This window comes from Rhinopithecus roxellana, chromosome 17 (assembly GCF_007565055.1).
Source record: "Rhinopithecus roxellana isolate Shanxi Qingling chromosome 17, ASM756505v1, whole genome shotgun sequence".
Classification (NCBI taxonomy): Eukaryota; Metazoa; Chordata; class Mammalia; order Primates; family Cercopithecidae; genus Rhinopithecus; species Rhinopithecus roxellana.
Genome location: NC_044565.1, coordinates 106,797,888 through 106,819,661, shown reverse-complemented (window position 1 = coordinate 106,819,661; position 21,774 = coordinate 106,797,888). Strand labels below are relative to the sequence as shown.

General features: G+C 42.7%; 2 pseudogenes; both read left to right on the top strand.

Moving 5' to 3' along the window:
* Positions 1–1,151: 1,151 nt before the first annotated feature.
* On the top strand, positions 1,152–1,798 carry LOC104666643 (annotated as a pseudogene).
* A 10,328-nt stretch (positions 1,799–12,126) lies between these two features.
* Positions 12,127–18,481, top strand: LOC115894184 (annotated as a pseudogene).
* Positions 18,482–21,774: the final 3,293 nt, after the last annotated feature.

Below are 21,774 nucleotides of genomic sequence, written 5' to 3'. Positions count from 1 at the left end.
GTTTGGTCGGGGAACACTCCATCTCCCAGGTCCAAGTGATTCTCCTGCCTCAGCTTCCCTCGTAGCTGGGATTACAGGTGTGTGCCACCACACCTAGCTAAATTTTTTTGTATTTTTAGTAGAAATGGGGTTTCACCATGTTGGCCAGGCTGGTCTCCAACTCCTGACCTCAAATGATCTGCCCGCCTCAGCCTCCCAAAGTGCTGGGATTACAGGCATGAGCCACCGCACTGGCCTCAGCACCATTTTTCCAACAGCATGTACTCACCTCATGTCTCTGCATCACATTTTGGTAATTCTCACAATATTTCAAATTTTTTCATTATTATATGTGTTATGTTGATCTGTGATCAGTGGTCTTTGATGTTACTTACTGTAATTGTTTTGGGGTAACACAAGCCATGCTCATACAAGACAGCAAACTTAACTGATGAATGTGTGTGTTCCATCTGACTGTTTCACTGACCCGCCATTCCCAGTCTCTCTCCCTCTCTTCGGAGCTCCCTGTTCACCTAGACACAACAATACTGAAATCAGGGCCCTTAATAACCCTACAAGGCCTTCTGTGTGTTCACATGAAAGGAAGAGTTGCATGTCGCTCACTTTAAATCAAAGCTAGAAATGATTAAGCTTAGTGAGGAAGGCATATCAGAAGCCAAGATAAGCCAAAAGCTAGGCCATTTTTCCAGAAAAATGATTCAAATTCTGCTGCTCATTGACAATGCACCCAGTTACTCAAGAGCTCTGACGGAGATGTACAAGTCGATTAATGTTTACCTGCCAGCTAACACTATGTCCACTCTGCAGCCCATGGATCAAGGAGTAATCTTGACTTTTAAGCTTTTTTTTTTTTTTTGAGATGGAGTTTTGCTCTTGTCAACCAGCTGGAGGCCAGTGGCACACTTTTGGCTCACTGCAACCTCTGCCTCCCAGGTTCAAGCGATTCTCCTGCCTCAGCCTCCCGAGTAGCTGGGATTACAGGCGCTGGCCACCATGCCCAGCTAATTTTTGTCTTTTTTTTTACTAGAGATGGGGTTTCACCATGTTTGGCCAGGCTGGTCTCAAACTCCTGACCTCCGGTTTAAGTTTTATTATTTAAGAAATGCATTGCTCTTTCTCTTAAGCGCGCCACTAAAGATCCTGGTGTCACCATGGGCCACCGCCCCGTCCGTTGTTACCGGTATTGTAAGAAGAAGCCGTACCCAAAGCTTCGCTTCTGCCGAGGTGTCCCTGATACCAACATTCTCATCTTTGACCTGGGGCGGAAGAAGGCAAAAGTGGATGAGTTTCCACTCTGTGACCACATGGTGTCAGGTGAATATGGGCAGCTCTCCTCTGAAGACCTGGAGGCTGCCCTGAATTTGTGCCAATAAGTACATGGTAGAAAGTTGTGGCAAAGACGGCTTTCATATCTGAGTGCAGCTCCACCCCTTCCACGTCATCCGCATCAACAAGATGTTGTCCTGTGCTGGGGCTGACAGGCTCCCAACAGGTATGCGAAGTGCCTTCGGAAAGCCCCAGGGCACTGTGGCCAGGGTTCACATTGGCCAAGTTATCACGTCCATCCGCACCAAGCTGCAGAACAAGGAGCATGCGATTGAGGCCCTACACTGGGCCAAGTTCAAGTTCCCTGGCGGACAGAAGATCTACATCTCAAAGAAGTGAGAGCTTCATCAAGTTCAATGCGGATGAATTTGAAGACATGGTGGCTGAGAAGCGGCTCATCCCAGATGGATGGTGGGTCAAGTACATCCCTAGTCATGGTCCTCTGGGCAAGAGGCAGGACCTGCACTCATGAGGGCTTCCACTGTGCTGCCCCCTCTTAATACTCACCAATAAATCCTACTTCCTGTCCACCTTAAATTTTTTTTAAAAAAATGCCTTTAGTAATGTTACAGCTGCCATAGGTGGTGATTCCTCTGATGGATCTGATCAAAGTAAATCTGGAAAAGATTCACCATTCTAGGTGGCCTTTAAAACATTCATGAATAGGCCAGACATGGTGGCTCATGCCTGTAATCCCAGCACTTTGGGAGACTGAGGCAGGCCAATCACCTGAGGTCAGGAGTTCAAGACCAGCCTGACCAACATGATGAAACCCTGTCTCTACTGAAAATACAAAAATTAGCTGGGCATGGTGGCGTTTGCCTATAATCTCAGCTACTCAGGAGGGTGAGGCAGGAAAATCGCATGAACCGGGGAGGCAGAGGTTGCAGTGAGCTTAGATCACGCCACTGCACCCCAGCCTGGGTGATAGCAGGCATGCACCACCATGCCTGGCTAATTTTTGTATTTTTAGTAGAGACGGAGTTTCACCATGGTGACCAGGCTGGTCTCCAACTCCTGACCTCAGGTGATCTGCCCACCTCAGCCTCCCAAAGTGCTGGGATTACAGGCATGAGCTGCGGCACCTCCCTATGTTTTGGTTATTAATGCCTTGTCAGATAGATAGTTTGCAGATAATTTCTCCCTTTCTGTGGGTTGTCCCTTCACTTTGTTGATGTTTTCCCTTGGGGTGCAGGAGCTTTTTAACTTAATGTGATACCATTTATCCGTTTTTGCTTTGCTTGCCTGTGCTTTTGAGGTATTACTCAGGAAATCTTTGCCCGGACCAATGTCCTGAAGACTTCGCCCAATATTTTCTTGTAGTAGTTTCATAGTTTGAGGTCTTAGTTTTAAGTGTTTAATCCATTTCGATTTGATTTTTGTATATGGTGAGTGAGAAGTCTAGTTTCATTCTTTTGCATATGGATATCCAGTTTTCCCACCATCATTTATTGAAGAGACTGTCCTTTCCCCAGTGTATGTTCTTGATAACATTGTTATGACGAGTCCACTGTACTGTGTGGATTTGTTTCTGGGTTCTCTATTCTGTCCTAGTGGTCTATGCATCTGTTTTTTGCCAGTACCATGCTGTTCAATTACTATAGCTCTGTAGTATAATTTGAAGTCAGGTAATGTGATTCCTCCAGTTTTGTTCTTTTTGCTCATCATGGCTTTGGCTATTCTGGGTCTTCTGTGGCTTCATATACATTTTAGGATTATTTTTTCTATGTCTGTGAAGAATGTCATTGGTATCTAATAGGGATTGTGTTGAATCTGTAGATTGCTTTGGGTAGTATGGACATTTTAAAAATATTGAGTCTTCCAATCCATGAATATGGAATATTCTTCCATTTATTGGTGTCCTCTTCAATTTCTTTCATCAGTATTTTATTGTTTTCGTTATTAGAGGTCTTTCACCTTTTTGGTTAATTCCTAGGTATTTTATTTTATTTGCAGCTATTGTAAATAAGATTACTTTCTTGATTTTTCAGATTTTTGCTGTTGGCATATAGAAATGCTACTGATGTTTGTATGTTTATTTTTTATCATCCAATTTTACTGAATTTGTTTTTCAGTTCTAATAGTTTTTTTTTTTTTTTTTTTTTTTTTTTTTTTTTTTTTTTTTTTTTTTTTTGAGACGGAGTCTCGCTCTGTCGCCCAGGCTGGAGTGCAGTGGCCGGATCTCAGCTCACTGCAAGCTCCGCCTCCTGGGTTCACGCCATTCTCCTGCCTCAGCCTCCTGAGTAGCTGGGACTACAGGCGCCCGCCAGGTCGCCCGGCTAGATTTTTGTATTTTTAGTAGAGACGGGGTTTCACCATGTTAGCCAGGATGGTCTTGATCTCCTGACCTCGTGATCCGCCCGTCTCGGCCTCCCAAAGTGCTGGGATTACAGGCTTGAGCCACCGCGCCCGGCCCAGTTCTAATAGTTTTTTGGGGGGAGCAGGTCATTAGATTTTTCAAATATAAGATTATATCATCTGCAAACAAGAATAATTTAACTTCTTTCTTTTCAATTTGAATGCCCTTTGTTTCTTTCTCTTCTCTGATTTCTTTCTCTTCTCTGATTTCTTTCTCTTCTCTGATTTCTTTTTCTCTAGCTAGGACTTCCAGTACTATGCTGAATAACAGCGGTGAAAGTGGGCATCCTTCTCTTGTTCCGGGTCTTAGAGGAAAGGCTTTCAGGTTTTCCCCATTGAGTATGATACTGGCTGTGGATCTGTCATATATGGTTTTTATTATGTTGAAGTATGTTCCTTCTATGCAGTTTCTTGAGAGTTTTTTGTTTTTTTTTTTTTTTAATCACAAAATACATTGATTTTCCCATCTCAGCCTCCTGAGTAGCTGGGACCACAGGGACACGCCACCACACTTGGTTAATTTTTTATTTTTAGTGGAGGTGGAGTCTTGCTATATTGGCCAGACTGGTTTCAAACTATTGGCTTCAACTGATTCTCTCGCCTTGGCCCCCCAACGTGCTGGGATTACAGGCATGAGACACTCACTGTGCCTGACCAAGATGTTGAATATTATCAAATGTTTTTTTCAGCATCTAGTGAAGTAGTCATATCGTTTCTGTCCTTCGTTTTGTTGATATGATGTATTACATTGATTGCTTTGCATATGCTGAGCTATTCTTGTATCCCTGGGATAAATCCCACTTGGTCATGATAAATGATCTTTTTTAATGTGTTCTTGAATTTGGCTTACTAGTATGTTGTTGAGGATTTTTGCTTCAACATTTATCAAGAATATTGGCCTGTAGCTTCCCCTTCCTTTCCCTTCCCTTCCCTTCCCTTCCCTTCCCTTCCCTTCCCTCCCCTCCCCTCCCCTCCCCTCCCCTCCCCTCCCTTCCTTTCTTTCTTTTTCTTTCTTTCTTTCATTTTTTGGATGTGCCTCTGGTTTTGGTATCAGGGTAATACTGGCTTTGTAGAATGAATTTAGAAGTATTCCCTTCTCCTCTATATTTTTGAATAGTTTGAGTCAGATTGGTATTAGTTCTTTTTTGAATGTTTGGTAAAATTCAAGGGTGAAGCCATTGGGTCCCAGGCCTTCCTTTGCGGGGAGACTTTTTATTGTGGCTTTGATCGCATTACCTGTTACCAATCTATTCAGGTTTTGGATTTCTTCATGATTCAATCTTGGTAGGTTGTATGTGTCTAGGAATTTCTCCATTTCTTCTAAATTTTCAAATTTATTGGCATATAGTTGCTCAAAGTAGTCTCTAATGATCCTTTGAATTTCTGTATTGTCAGTTGTCATGTCTCATTTTTCATCTCTGATTTTATTCATTTGGGTCTTCTCTCTTAGTAAGTCTGGCTAAAGGTTTGCCAATTTTGTTTATCTTTTCAAAAAACAAGTTTTCATTTCATTGATATTTTGTGTTGTTTTTTCATTTCCATTTTATTTGTTTTGACTCTGATCTTTATTGTTTCTTTCCTTCTAGTAACTGTGGGTTTGTTTTTATCTTGCTTTTCAGTTCCTTAAGATGCATCTTAGGTTGTTTATTTAAAGTTTTTCTACTTTATCGATGTAGGTGTTTATTGCTATAAATTTTTCTCTTACTATTGCTTTTGCTGTATTATGTAAGTTTTGGTATGTTGTGTTTTCATTTTCATTTCTTTCAAGAAATATTTAAATTTCTATCTTAATTTCTTCATTGACCCACTGGTCATTCAGAAGCATAGTATTTAATTTCCATGTGTTTGCATAGTTTCTAAAGTTCATCTTATTTTTTATTTCTAGTTTAATTCCATTGTGGTGAGAGAAGATACTAAATAGATTTCCATTTTTTTCACTTTTTTTTTTTTTTTCATTTTGAGACAGAGTCTTGCTCTGTTGCCCAGGCTGGAGTGCAGTGGCACATCTCGGCTCACTGCAAGCTCCGCCTCCCAGGTTCACGCCATTCTCCTGCTTCAGCCTCCTGAGTAGCTGGAACTACAGGCACCCACCACCTCACCCGGCTAATTTTTTGTATTTTTAGTAGAGACAGGGTTTCACCATGTTAGCCAGGATGGTCTCCATCTCCTGACCTCGTGATCCACCTGCCTTGGCCTCCCAAAGTGCTGGGATTACAGGCGTGAGCCACTGCACCTGGCTTTTTTTCACTTTTTAAAGACTTGTTTTTTTTTTTTGGCCGGGCGCGGTGGCTCAAGCCTGTAATCCCAGCACTCTGGGAGGCCGAGACGGGTGGATCACGAGGTCAGGAGATCGAGACCATCCTGGCTAACACGGTGAATCCCCGTCTCTACTAAAAAATACAAAAAACTAGCCGGGTGCGGTGGCGGGCGCCTGTAGTCCCTGCTACTTGGGGGGCTGAGGTGGGAGAAGGGCGTGAACCCGGGAGGCAGAGCTTGCGGTGAGCTGAGATCCGGCCACTGCACTCCAGCCTGGGCAACAGAGCGAGACTCCGTCTCAAAAAAAAAAAAAAAAAAGACTTGTTTTTTTTGGCCTAACATATGTTCTCTCCTTGAGAATGATCCATTTACTTAGGAGAAGAATGTGTATTCTGCAGCTATTGCATGAAATGCTCTGTAAATATCTATTAGGTCCATTTGGTCTGTAGTGCAGATTAAGTCTGATTTTTTCGTTGTTGATTTTCTGTCTTGATGATCTATCCAATGCTAAAAGTGGAGTCTTGAAGTCTCTAGCTATTATTGTATTGAGGGCTATCTCCCTCTTAAGCTCTGATAATACTTGCTTTATATATCTGGGTGCTCTAGTATTGGATGCATATATATTTGTAATTGTTACAGTCTCTTGATGAATAGACCCTTTGTCATTATATAATGAACTTCTTTGTATTTTTTATAGTTTTTGTCTTGAAATCTATTTGGTATGATGTAGTATAGTTACTCTGGTTCTTTTTTGGCTTCCATTTGCATGAAATATCCTTTCCCTATTTTCAATCTATATGTGTCTTTATAGGTGAAGTGTGTTTCTTGTAGGCAACAGGTTGTTGGGTCTTTTTTTTTTTTTAATCTATTCTGCCACTCTGTCTTTTGATTGGAGAGTTTAGTCCATTTACATTAAATATTATTATTGAAAAGTAAGCACTTAACTACTTCAGTGGTGATACTTGTTTCCTGGTGGTTTTGTAATTCCTTTCCCTTCCTTCCTTCCTTCCTTCCTTCCTTCCTTCCTTCCTTCCTTCTTGTGAAGGTGATTTTCTCTGGTGGAATGTTTTAATTTCTTGCTTTTTATTTTTTGTGTATCTGTTTTAGTTTTTTTTTTTTTAATTTGAAGTTACCACAAGGCTTGTAAATATCATCTTATAATTTATTATTTTAAACTGATGAAAACATAACACTGTAAAAACAAATAAGCAAAGAGAAAACTAATAAAAACTCTACATTTTACCTTCACCTCTCTACTTTTTAACGTTTTGTTTTTTTCTTTTTATATCTTATTATATTGTCTATGTCTGGAAAAACGGTTGTTATTTTTTGATAGGTTCATCTTTTAGTCTTTCTACTCAAGGTATGAATAGTTTACACACCACAATTACAGTGTTATCATATTCTATGTTTATGTGTGTACTTACTATTACCAATGAGGGTTTTTTTTAACCTTCAGATGATTTCTTTTTTTTTTTTTTTTTTTTTTTTTTTTTTTTTTGAGACGGAGTCTTGCTCTGCCGCCCAGGCTGGAGTGCAGTGGCCAGCTCTCAGCTCACTGCAAGCTCCGCCTCCCGGGTTCACGCCATTCTCCTGTCTCAGCCTCCCGAGTAGCTGGGACTACAGGCGCCCGCCTCGTCGCCCGGCTAGTTTTTTGTATTTTTTAGTAGAGACGGGGTTTCACCGTGTTAGCCAGGATGGTCTCGATCTCCTGACCTCATGATCCGCCCGTCTCGGCCTCCCAAAGTGCTGGGATTACAGGCTTGAGCCACCGCGCCCGGCCACCTTCAGATGATTTCTTATTGCTTATTGTCTTTTCTTTCAGAATGAAGACCTCCCTTTAGCATTTCTTGTAGGACAGGTCTATTGTTGATGAAGTTCCTCAGCTTTTATTTGTCTGGGAAAGTCTTTATTTCTCCTTCGTGTTTGAAGGATTTTTTCACTGGATATACTATTCTAGGAAAGCAGTTGGGTTTGTTGCGGTAGTTGTTGCTGTTGTTGTTGTTTTTCAGCTCTTTAAATATGTCATGTCACTGTCTCCTGGCCTGCAAGGTTTCCACTGAGAAGTCTGATGCCAGATGTATTGGAGCTCCTTTGCATGTTATTTGTTTCTTTTTTCTTGCCATTTTTTTTTTTTTTTTTTTTTTTTGAGACGGAGTCTCGCTCTGTTGCCCAGACTGGAGTGCAGTGGCCGGATCTCAGCTCACTGCAAGCTCCGCCTCCCGGGTTCACGCCATTCTCCTGCCTCAGCCTCCCGAGTAGCTGGGACTACAGGCGCCCGCCACCTCGCCCGGCTAGTTTTTTGTATTTTTTAGTAGAGACAGGGTTTCACCGTGTTAGCCAGGATGGTCTCGATCTCCTGACCTTGTGATCCACCCGTCTCGGCCTCCCAAAGTGCTGGGATTACAGGCTTGAGCCACCTGCGCCCAGCCTTCTTGCCATATTTAGTATTTCTTCTTTATCCTTGACCTTTAGGAGTTTAATTATTAAATGTTTTGAGGCAGTCTTACTTGGGTTAAATCTACTTGGTGTTCTATAACCTTCTTGTACTTGAATATTGATATTTTTCTCTAGGTTAAGAAAGTTCTCTGTTATTGGCTGGGTGTGGTGGCTCACATTTGTAATCCCAGCACTTTAGGAAGCTGAGGCAGGTGGATCACCTGAGGTCAGGAGTTTGAGACCAGCCTGACCAACATGGAGAAACCCCATCTCTGCTAAAAATACAAAATTAGCCCAGCAAGGTGGCGCATGCCTGTAATCCAAGCTACTTGGGAGGCTGAGGAAGGAGAATCGCTTGAACCCAGGACACAGAGGTTGTGGTGAGCGGAGATTACGCCATTGCACTCCAGCCTAGGCGACAAGAGTGAAACTCCATCTCAAAAAAAAAAAAAGAAAAAGAAAAGTATCTGTTATTATCCCTTTGAGTATACTTTCTACCATGATCTCTCTTTTTATCTCCTCTTTAAGGCCTCTAACTTTTAGGTTTGCCTGTTTGAGGCTATTTTCTAAATCTTGTGGGCATGCTTCACCATTTTTTTTCTTTTTTCTTTTGTCTCTTCTGATTGTGTATTTTCAAATAGCTTGTCTTCAAACTCACTAATTCTTTCTTCTACTTGATCATTTCTGCTGTTGAGAAACTCTGATGCATTCTTTGGGATGTCAATTAAATTTTTCAGCTCCAGAATTTCTGCTTGATTCTCTTTATTTCAATCTCTCTGTTAAACTCATCTGATAGGATTCTGAATTCCTTCTCTGGAATTTCTAGAATTTCACTGAGCTTCCTCAAAACAGCTGTTTTGAATTCTGTGTCTGAAAGATCACATATCTCTGTCAGTCTGGGATTGGCCACTGGTGCCTTATTTAGTTAGTTTAGTAAGGTCACATTTTCCTGGATGGTCTTAACGTTTGTGGATGATCATTAGTATTTGAGCATTGAAAGTTTAGATACTCATTTTAAAATTATTTTTTAATTAATTAATTTTTTTTTTTCTGAGACAGGGTCTCACTCTGTCACCTAGGCTGGAGTGCAGTGATGAGATTGCAGCTCAATGCACCCTTGACTTTCTGGCCTCCAGCAGTCCACCCACCTGAGCCTCCCAAGCAGCTAGGACCACACGCATGTGCCACCACACCCGGCTAATTTTTGCATTTTTGGTAGAGATGGGGTTTCACTTGTTGCCCAGTCTGGTCTTGAACTCCTGAGCTCAAGCAGTCCACCCACCTTGGCCTCACAAAATCCTGGGATTATAGGCATGAGCCACCATGCCCGGCCTGGTTAGATATTTATGACAATTTTTGCAGTCTGGCTTATTTGTTTCTGTCTTTCTTGAGAAGGCTTTCCAAGTATTCAAAGGGAATTGAGTGTTGTGATCTAAGATTTTGATGACTGCAGCTGTATCTGCATTAGGGTGCACCCCAAGCCCAATGATGCTGTGACTCTTGTCGACTTGTAGAGGTACTACCCCAGTGGTCTTGGGTAAGATCTGGGAGAATTCCCTAGATTACCTGGCAGAGACTCTTGTTCTCTTTCCTTGCCTTCCCCTAAACAAAGTCTCTCTCTCTCTGCATGCTGAGCTGACTAGACCTTGGGGAAGGGTGACATATGAACCCCTGTGGCCATGACCACTGGAACTGCACTGGGTCAGACCTAAAGCTAGCACAACACTGGGTCTCACCCAAGGCCTGTGGCAACCGCTGCCTGGTTACCGTTGTTGTTTCCTCACAGCCCACAGGCTCTACTGTCAGGAGATTGTGAATCCAGCCAGGCTTACTGTCTTCCTTTCAGGGAAGCGCATTCCCCCTGTTTCCAAGTATGTCCAGAGATGTCATCCCATCCGGGAGTCAGGGCTTGGGGTTGGAAAACTTAGGAATCTATCTGGTGCTCTATTCCGCTGCTGAGCTGGCATTCATGTCACAAGACAAAGTCCTTCCACTCTTCTCTCTCCTTTCCTCAAACAGAAGGAACCTCTCCCTCTGGCCGCCACCACCCCAGGCCCACAGTGAGTATGACTTGGCTACTGCCAGTGCTCACTCAAGCCACAAGAGTTCTTCAGCTTCTGGTGATTGCTGCCAGGCTGGCTCTCTTCTGTGAGGACAAAGGGCTCCTTCTCACCTAGAGCAAGTCCAAAAATGCCATACAGGAGCCAAGGCCTGGAATCAGGGACCCCAGGAGCCCACCTGGTGCTCTGTCTCACTGTGACCAAGCTGATATCCAAGCTACAAGATGAAGTCCCCTTTACTCTTCCCTCTCTTTTCGTCAAGCAGAGGGAGCCTCTCCCCATGGCCATTGCAGCTGGGAATGCACTGGGTCACACCTGAGGCCAGCACGGCACTGGGTCTCTCCCAAGGCCCACAGTGGGTAGGGCCTGGCAACCACTGATGTGTATTCAAGGCCCAGGCCCTCTTTAGTCAGCAGGTGATGAATTCTGCCAGGACTGGGTTTTTCCCTTCAAGGTGGTGGGTTCCGTTCCAGCCCAGGGTGTGTTCAGAAATGTCATCTGGGAGCTAGGGCCTAAATGGGGGCCTCGGGACTCTGCCTGGTGCCCTCTTCTACTGTGGCTGAGCTGGTATCCAAGTTGCAAGATAGAGTCCTCTTTACTGTCTCCTCTCCTCTCTTCAAGCAGAAGAAAAAAGTCTTGGCCAGCTATGGTGGCCCATACCTGTAATCCCAGCACTTTGGGCCATCAAGGCTGGAGGACTGCTTTAGCCCGGGAGTTTGAGAGCAGCCTGGGCAACATAGTGAGACCCCTGTCTCTACAGAGAAAAACAAATTAGCCAGGCATTGTGGGGCATGTCTGTAGTCCCAGCTCCTTGGGAGGCTGATGTGAGAAGATCACTTGAGCCTGGGAGGTCAAGGCTGCAGTGAGCCATGACTGCATCACTGCATTCCAGTTTGGGTGACAGACCAAGAGCCTGTCTCAAAAAAAAAAAAAAAAAGAAAAAGAAAAAAGAAAAAAGAAAAAAAGAGTCTCTCCCACAGCTACACTACCCCAGCTGTACTACCTGGGGTGCTGGGCCCTCAGCCACCCCATCTGATGTCTCATTATGTCATGTGCACCCCAAGTTCACTGGCTCTGAGCCCAACAAAGCACAGTACCGGAGTTGCTAAGAAATTGCAGTCCTTGTGGCCTGGACTGCCTTCTAAGTTTAGCGCCCTAGGACAGGAGGGCACTTTGGCCCACAGTGACAAGGGTTGCTGGAGTTCAGGTTCTGACAGCTAGGACGGATAATTCCCTTCTGGCTAGGGCTGGTCTAAATGCTGCCTCCAAGGGTACCTGCTGAATGTTGCCCTGTGTTGCTTTCCGGTGTTACAGGGAAGCACTGAGTTCCAAGGCAAAGTCTCACAATCCCTCCCCAGATCACACAGATTCTCTCTCGTCATGAGGCTGCTGCTGCTACTGGGGAGATGGGGGAAAGGTGGCATCAGCTGTTCAAGACTGTCTTTCCTTCCCTCTTCAGTGCCTCTTTCCTTGATATGATGTTAAAAACCAGGTACTGTGATCACTCATTTGATCTTTATGTCTTATGAAGGTGCTTTCTTGTGCAGATAGTTGTTCCATTTGGTGTTCCTGCAGGGCAGAGGATTGGGGTGATGCTTGCTGCAGGGTTCTTTTCAGACATCTGCTCTGCCTCCTCCTCTAAAAGCTCACTTTTGAAAAAGTGGTACAGACCAAAAGCCACCTGCCTATGGAAAAGGAGGAACCAGGTGGTAAGGAAACAGGTGCTCAAAGTGGTGATTACCTTTTTTTGAAATAGAGAGAATGGATATAGGTATTTTCAGTATATAATCATATAGAAAAGTTGCCCATTTAGGGGGTGCATAGTTCTACAAGTATTTTTTTTTTTTTTTTTTTTTGAGATGGAGTCTCGCTGTGTCGCCCAGGCTGGAGTACAGTGGTTCAATCTCAGCTCACTGCAACCTCTGCCTCCCAGGTTCAAGCGATTCTCCTGCCTCAGCCTCCTGAGTAACTGGGAGTATAGGCACGCACCATCATGCCTGGCTAATTTTTGTATTTTTAGCAGAGACGGAGTTTCACCATATTAGCCAGACTGGTCTCAAACTCCTGAGCTCAGGTGATCCACCCGCCTTGGCCTCCCAAAATTCTGGAATGACAGGCGTGAACCAACATGCCCGGCCAGTTCTACAAATTTCTTGTAGAAAAAATTTGACACGTACGTCCAGATTCATGTAACCACTACCACAGTAAGGATACATAACAATTCCAACATTCTAAAAAGTCATTCATATTATGATTCCTTTATGGTTATACCTTCCACTCACCCCCTTACCACTGATTACTTGTCCACACTATATACCATATGAATGGACTTATATGGTATGTAACCCTTTGATAAGTTCGCTCACAATGGTGTGTAACCATCATCACTATCCATTTCCAAAACTTTTGATCATCTCAAATAGAAACTCTGCGCCTATTAAACAATTACTCCCCACTCCCCACTCCACAAGCCCCTGGTAACCCTAACTCTACTTTTTGTCTTTATGAATTTGCCTACTAGCATTTTTTTCTTATTGTTTTGTTTTGTTTTTTGAAACAGAGTCCTGCTCTGTCGCTCAGGCTGGAGTGCAGTGGCGTGATCTTGGCTCACTGCAATCTCCACCTACTGGTTTCAAGTGATTCTCAAGCCTCAGTCTCCTGAGTAGCTGAGACTACAGGCGTGTGCTACCACGCCCAGATAATTTTTGTATTTTCAGTAGAGATGGGGGTCACGCCATATTGGCCAGGCTGGTCTCGAACTCCTGGCCTCAAGTGATCCACCTTCCTCAGCCTCCCAAAATGCTAGGATTATAGGCATGAGCCAGTGCGCCCGACATTGTAGCTTTTAATGACTGAATGTGTATTAACGTTTTATAAACTACTTGATTGAATTTGCAAAATTTTTTGAGGGTTTTGGCATCTAATTTCATAAGGGATATTGACATTTTCTAATTTCTCTTCAGATATTCTCTTTGATACGTGGATTAATTTAGAAGTCTGTTGTTCAATTTATAAGTGTTCAGGGATTCTCCTATCACGTTTGTCTTATTGATTCCTGGTCTACTTTTGTTACGGTCAGAGAACATACTTGGCATGATTTCACTTCATTTAAGTTTGCCTAAGGCTTGTTTTATGACCCGGGATATGGTCTATCTTGGTGAATGGTTCTGTGTGCACTTGAAATAAGGTATAGTCTGCTGTTTACGGGTAGAGTCTTCCTCAAAGTTCAATTTTTTTTTTTTTTTTTTTGAGATGGAGTCTCGCTCTTTCACCCAGACTGGAGTGCAGTGGCGCGATCTCAGCTCACTGCAAGCTCCACCTCCCGGGTTTACGCCATTCTCCTGCCTCAGTCTCCCGAGTAGCTGGGACTACAGGTGCCCACCACCTCGCCCGGCTAATTTTCTGTATTTTTAGTAGAGACGGGGGTTTCACCGTGTTAGCCAGGATGGTCTCGATCTCCTGACCTCGTGATCCGCCCGTCTCGGCCTCCCAAAGTGCTGGAATTACAGGCGTGAGCCACCATGCTCAGCCTTCTTTGCTGATTTTCTATCTAATAGTTCTGTCAATGATTGAGAGAGGAGTCTTGAAGTCTCCAAATATAATTTTGGGTTTATCTGTTTGCTTTGAGAATTTTGAAGCTGTGGTGTAAGGCACAAACATATTTAGAATTGTTATGTCTCCTTGGTGAAACAACTATTTTATCATGATGTATGATCCTTTTTTGTCCCTAATGATTTTCATTGCTCTGGAATTTGCTGTGTATGATATTAACACAGCCACACCAGCTCTTTTGATTAATATTTCCATGGTATATCTTTTCCTTTTTTTTTTTTTGAGATGGAGTCTTGTTCTGTCACCTGGGCTGGAGTGCAGTGGCGTCATCTCAGCTCACTGCAACCTCCACCTCTTGGATTCAAGTGATTCTCCTGCCTCTGCCTTCTGAGTAACTGGGACTACAGGCAACACCACTACACCTGACTAACTTTTGTGTTTTTGGTAGAGATGGGGTTTTGCCATGTTGGCCAGGCTGGTGTCAAACTCCTGACCTCAAGCAATCCACCCGCCTTGGCCTCCCAAAGTGCTGGGATTACAGGCGTGAGCCACTCTGCCCAACCTCTATTCTTTACTTTTAACCTACATATATAATGTTTAAAGCAAGTTTTGACTGGGTATGGTGGCTAATGCTTGTAATTCCAGTGCTTTGGAAGGCTGAGGTGGGAGGATTGCTTGAGGCCAGGAATTTGAGACTAGCCTGGGCAACTTGGTGAGTCCCTGTCTCTATAAACAAAACAAAACAAAACAAAAAACTAGTCAGACATGATGGTACATGCCTGTAGTCTTAGCTACATGGGAAGCTGAGGCAGGAGGATTGCCTGAGTCCAGGAGCTGGGAGCTGCAGTGAGCTATGATCATTCCATTGCACTCCAGTCTGGGCAACAGAGCAAAACCTTGTATCTAATAAATAAATAAATAAATAAATAAATGCAAAGTATTTTTTAAAAAATGAAAAAACTTTTAAAAAAATAAAAGAAGTTTCTTGTAAATAGCATATGGCTGGGCACTGCTTTTATCCATCTGACAATGTCTGCCTTTTAAGATTTAGATTTAGTCGATTTATGTTTAATGTAATTCTTTATGTGTTTGGATATATGTCTACCTTCTTCTTCTTCTTCTTCTTCTTATTATTATTATTAATTATTATTAGAGACAGTCTTGCTCTGTCACCCAGGCTGGAGTGCAGTGGCACAATCTTGACTCACAGCAACCTCTGCCTCCCAGCCTCAAGCAATTCTTGTGCCTCAGCCTCCCAAGTAGTGGGGATTACAGGTGTGTACCACCACGCCCAGCTAATTTTTCTGTTTTGGGTAGAGATAGGGTTTCACCGTGTTGACCAGGCTGATCTCAAACTCCTGGCCTCAAATGATTCACCCACCTCAGCTTCCCAAAGTTTTGGGATTACAGGTGTGAGCCACTGGGCCCAGCTCCATCTTACTACTTTTTATTTTGCTCCATTTTTTATCCTTCTGCCTACCACTTTCTGCCTCCTTTTTGGTTATTTAAATGAGTTTTAGCATTCTGTTTTAACTCATATATTGGTTTTGAATATATCTCTTTGAGTAGTTTTTTAAATGGTGACTCTAGGGATTACAATATGCTTAATTTTTCACAGAATGAACATATTACCACTTCAAGTGGAATGTAGAAATCTTACAGCTGGATAGGTATTTTTGCCTTCCCCTCTTTACATTATAGATGCTTTCTATTACATTTACATGCATTGTAAACTCCACTAATGTTATAATTTTTGCTTTCTTTCTTTCTTTTCTTTCTTTTTTTTTTTTTTTTTGAGACAGAGTTTTGCTCTTGTTGCCTAGGCTGGATGCAATGGCTCAATCTCGGGTCACCACAACCTCCCTCTCCCGGGTTCAAGTGCTTCTCCTGTCTCAGCCTCCCGAGTAGCTGGAATTACAGGCGTGTGCCACCACACCTGGCTAATTTTTGTATTTTTAGTAGAGACGGGGTTTCTCCATGTTGGTCAGGCTGGTCTTGAACTCCCAACCTCAAGTGATCCGCCTGCCTCGGCCTCTGAAAGTGCTGGGATTATAGGTGTGAGCCACCACGCCTGGCCTAATTTTTGCTTTCAACCATCAAATGTATTTTTAAAAAACAATAATGGATAGATCCACTAGACAGGGATCATCAAGAAAATACAAGACTTCAACAATGGTTTAAACAAGCCAGACCAAATAAACTTCTATAGAAAACTCCACCTAACAATATCAAAATACACATTCTTCTCAAGTGTACTTGGAACACTCTTTAGCATAAACCATATGCTAGAGCATAAGACAAACCTCAATGATTCTTTTTTTCAGTAAGTCTTTGTACTCCTAAACCCTCAATAAATTTAAAAGAATTGAAATCATAAAGAGTATGTGTTCTGACCAGAATGGAATGAAATTAGAAATCAACAACAGAAATTTGAGAAATTCACAAACATTTGGACATTAAACAACACACTTCTAAATAACCAATGAGTCAAATAAGAAATCACAAGGGAGGCCGGGTGTGACGACTCACGCCTGTAATCCCAACACTTTGGGAGGCTGAGGTGGGCGGATCATGAGGTCAGGAGATTGAGACCATCCTTGGCTAACACGGTGAAACCCCGTCTCTACAAAAAATACAAAAAAAAAAAAAAAAAAAAAAAAAAAATAGCAAGCCGTGGTGGTGGGCGCCTGTAATCCCAGCTATTCACAAGGGTGAGGCAGGAGAATGGCATGAACCTGAGAGGCGGAGCTTGCAGTGAGCCGAGATAGTGCCACTGCACTCCAGTCTGGGTGACAGAGCAAGACTCCAACCAAAAAAAAAAAAAAAAAAAGAAAGAAATCACAAGGGAAATTAGAAAGTACACAGGAAATTAGAAGAAATCACGACAAGTGAAATTAGAAAATTAGAGAAATTTGAGATGGATAAAATGAAGATACAACCTATGAAAACTTATGGGTTACAGCTAAAGCAACACCTAGAAGGAAATGTATAGCTGTAAAGACTATATTTAAAAAAGAATGACCTCTAAAAAGTAAGGAATCGACGCATACCACTACAGAAAGTCATCTAATCATAAAGGAAGACAGCAAGAGGGGAAGAAAGGAACAAAGGATCTATAAAACAACTAGAAAACAATTTTGTTTTTTTTGAGACACAGTCTCACTCTGTCACCCAGGCTAGTGGAGTGCAGTGGCGCAATCTTGGCTCACTGCAACCTCTGCCTCCTGGGTTCAAGGAATCCTCATGCCTCAGTCTCCCGGGTGGCTGGGACCACAGGTGTGCACCACCTCGTGGGACTAATTTTTGTATTTTTAGTAAAGACAGAATTTCACCATGTTGGCCAGGCTGGTCTTGAACTCCTGGCCTCAAGTGATCCGCCCACCTCAGCCTCCCAAAATGCTGGAATTACAGGCATGATGGGATTACAGGCATAAGCCACTGTGCCCAGCCGGAAAACTTTTTTTTTTTTTTTTTTTTTGAGATGGAGTTTCGCTCTTGTTGCCCAGGCTGGAGTGCAATGGCATGATCTTGGCTTACGACAACCTCCGCCCACCGGGTTCAAGTGATTCTCCTACCTCAGCCTCCTGAGTAGCTGGGATTACAGGCATGTGCCACCACGCCTGGCTAATTTTGTATTTTTAGTAGAGACTGGGTTTCTTCATGTTGGTCGGGCTGGTCTTGAACTCCCAACCTCAGGTGATCCACCTGCCTTGGCCTCCCAAAGTGCTGGGATTACAGGTGTGAGCCACTGCGCCTGGCCCGGAAAACAATTTTTTAAATGACAGTGGTAATCCTTACCTATCAATAATTACCTTGAATATCAGTGGACTTAAAAAGAATGATCTCAAATCAATAGCCTGGGAAAAAAAGAGCAAACCATGCCTAAGGCAAGCAGAAGGAAGGACATAAATTAGGTCAAAGCTGAAATTAGTGAAATAGAAACTAGAAAGACAATAGAGACCTCAACAACAACAAACAAAAGTGAGCAAAAGGCTTGACTAGACATTTTCCTAAAGATGATACACAAATGTATAAAAAGCACAAGAAAAGATGCTCAGGCTGGGTGCGGTGACTCATGCCTGTAATTCCAGCATTTTGGGAGGCCAAGGTGCGGTGGATCACTTGAGGACAGGAGCTCAAGACCAGCCTGGCCAACGTGGCAAAACCCTGTCTTTATTAAAAATACAAAAATTGGAATTTGCACCAAAGCAGCAGCTGCATTCCCATAGTTCTTTCTTCACCTTCACAATGTTTCGCTTGGTCAAAAACTGCACTAATTCATCTGCAAGTTTGAAGCATTCAGCAAACAACGGCAAGGCAGACCCACCAGAAAAGTACACCTGATTTTCATGACAAATATGGTAATGCTGTATTAACTAGTGGAGCCACTTTCTGTATTACTATATGGACATATATAGCAAACAAATCGGAATAGAATGGAACCTGTCCTCTGTTGGCAGAGTCACCCAAAGGAATGGAGAGATCAGTGATCATCCCAGCTGGTATGATAATGAATTGTTTAAAAAAACAGCTCATAACTGATGCCAAGTTAAAACACTGTGACCCATTAAGGTATGGCATTATTGAAGAAATAAAATATATTTGAAACCTTCAAAAAAAAAATTAGTCAGGCCTGGTGGCAGACACCTGTAATCCCAGCTACTTGGGAGGCAGAGGCACGAGAATAGCTTGAACTCAGGAGGCAGAGGTTTCAGGGAGCCAGGATCGCAACACTGTACTCCAGCCTGAGTGACACAATGAGACCGTGTCTCAAAACAAAACCAACACCAAAAACAAAACAAAACAATACAAAAAAGATGCTCAACATTCCTAATCATCATTAGAGAAATGCAAATGAAAATCACAAGGAAACATTATCTTACACCCATTAGGATGTCTACTGTCAAAAAAGCAGAAAACACAAGTGTTAAAGAGGATGTACAGAAATTGGAGCCTTTGTGCAGTGCAAGGTGTAACTACTACCAAAAACAATTTGATGCGTTCTCAAAATAATAAAAATAGAATTGCCATATTCACTTCTGGACGTATATCCAAAAGAATTGAGAACAGGGTCTTGAAGAGATATTTACACATCCATATTTATAGCAGTATTATTCATAACAGCCAACATGCAGAAGTAACCTAAATGTCTATCAACAAATGAGGGGATAAACAAAATGTGGTGTATACACATAATGGAATGTTACTCAGCCTCAAAAAGGAAAGGAATTCTGTTACATGATGTAACATGGAGGAACCTTGAGGACATCATGCTAAGTGGAATAAGCCAGTCGCAAAAATACAAATGCTGTATGCTTCCACTTATATGAGGTATCTAAAGTAGTCAAATTCACAGAAACAGCAAATCAAATGGCGGTCACTAGAAACTAGGGGGAGGAGAAAATGGAGAGTTGTTGTTTCATGGGTATAGATGTTCAGTTTTAAAAGATAAAAAGTTGGGCCAAGTGGTGGCTCACTCCTATAATCCCAGCACTTTGGGAGGCTGAGGTGGGAGGATTGCTTGAAGCCAGGAGTTCAAAAACAGCTTAGGCAACAAAGCAAGACTCTCTCTCTCCAAAAAAAAAAAAAAAAAAAAATTAACCCAGTTCAGTGATGCGCATCTGTAGTCCCCAGCTACCTTGGAGGCTGAGGCAGGAGGATTGATTGAGCACAAGAGTTCGAAGTTGCAGTGACCTGTAATCGGACCACCGCATTCCAGCCCAGGTGACAGCGAGTTCATGTCTCAAAATAATAAATAAATAAATAGAAATAAAAGATGAAAACATCCTGGAGATGTATTGCACAACAACATAAGGCTACTGCATTGCACACTTAAAAATGGTTAAGTTGGGCCAGGCACGGTGGCTCACACCTGTAATCCCAGCACTTTGGGAGGTCGAGGTGGGCCGATCATGAGGTCAGGAGATCAAGACCATCCTGGCTAACACAGTGAAATCCCGACTCTACTAAAAAAACACAAAAAGAAAAAAAAAATAAAATTAGCTGGGCGTGGTGGCAGGCACCTGTAATCCCAGCTACTCGGGAGGCTGAGGCAGGAGAATGGCATGAACCCGGGAGGCAAGCTTGCAGTGAGCCGAGATCACGCCACTCACTGCATTCCAGCCTGGGTGACAGACTCCATCTCAAAAAAAAAAAAAAAAAAGAAAAGTTTAAATTGGGCTGGGTGCGGTGGCTCACGCCCGTAATCCCAGCACTTTGGGAGGCCGAGGTGGGTGTTCACCTGTGGTCAGAAGTTCAAGACCAGCCTGACCAACATGGAGAAACCCTGTCTCTACAAAAAATACAAAATTAGCTGGGCATGGTGGTGTATGCCTGTAATCCCAGCTACTCAGGAGGCTGTGACAGGAGAATCGTTGAACTCTGGAGGCGGAGGCTGCAGTGAGTCGAGATTGTGTCATTACATTCTAGCCTGGACAACAAGAGCAAAACTCGGGCTCAAAAAAAAAAAAAAAAAAAAGAAAAAAAAAAGAGCTTAAGTTGGTAAATCTTTTTTTAATCACGTTAAATTTTTTAAAAATCATTTTTAAACAGTAGAGAAAATCAACAAAGGCAAAAGTTGGTGTTTTGAAAAAAATTTTTTTTTTTTTGAGATGGAGTATCGCTCTGTCACCTAGGCTGGAGTGCAGTGGCACCATCTTGGCTCACTGCAAGCTCCGCCTCCTGGTTTCATGCCATTCTCCTGCCTCAGCCTCCGAGTAGCTGGGACTACAGGCACCTGCTACCACACCCGGCTAATTTTTTTTTTTGGATGTTTTTAGTAGAGACGGGGTTTCACCATGTTAGCCAAGATAAAGTCTTGATCTCTTGACCTTGTGATCGGCCCGCCCCAGCCTCCCAAAGTGCTGCGATCACAGGAGTGAGCCACCGCGCCCAGCCTGAAAAAAGTTTTTAAATTGATAAACTTTTTTTTTGAGATTGGCCAAGAAAAAAGAAAGACTCTAATTACTAAAATCAGGGATGAAAGAAGGGGTATAAAAACTGACTTACAGCCGGGCGTGGTGGCTCATGCCTGTAAGTAATCCCAGCACTTTGGGAGGCCGAGGTGGGCGGATCACGAGGTCAGGAGTTCGAGACCAGCCTGCCAACATAATGAAACCCCGTCTCTAATAAAAATACAAAAAATAAGCCAGGCATGGTGGTGGGCGCCTGTAATCTCAGCTACTCAGGAGGCTGAGGCAGGAGAATTGCTTGAACCCGGGAGGCAGAGGTTGCAGTGAGCCAAGATCACGCCATTGCACTCCAGCCTGGGCCAAAGTGTGAGACTCCATGTCAAAACAACACAACACAAAACAAAACACAACAAAAACTTGACTTACAAGGATGCTTTCTTTCTTCACTTTTATTCAACACTGTACTGGATATTCCAGCCCAGGCAATTAGGCAAGAAATGCAAACAAAAGGCATTGAAATAGGAATAGAATAAATAAAACTATCCCTATTCTAGATGACATGATCTTATATATAGAAAACCCTAATGAAACCTCAAAAAAAAAAAAAAGATCTAAACTATCAGTGATAATAAATGAGTTCAAAGAGATTGTACCATACAAGGTCAATTAAAAAAAATAAGTTGTCTACTTACACACTAGCAATGAACAATTCAAATAAAATTAAGTAAACAATTCCATTTATAATATTATCAAAAATAATAAAATAATTATGAATAAATTTAATCCGAAAGTGTAAGACTTGTAGACTGGAAACTACACAACACTGTTGAAAGAAAGAAGAGCGAAATCAATGGAAAGACATCCTGTGTTCA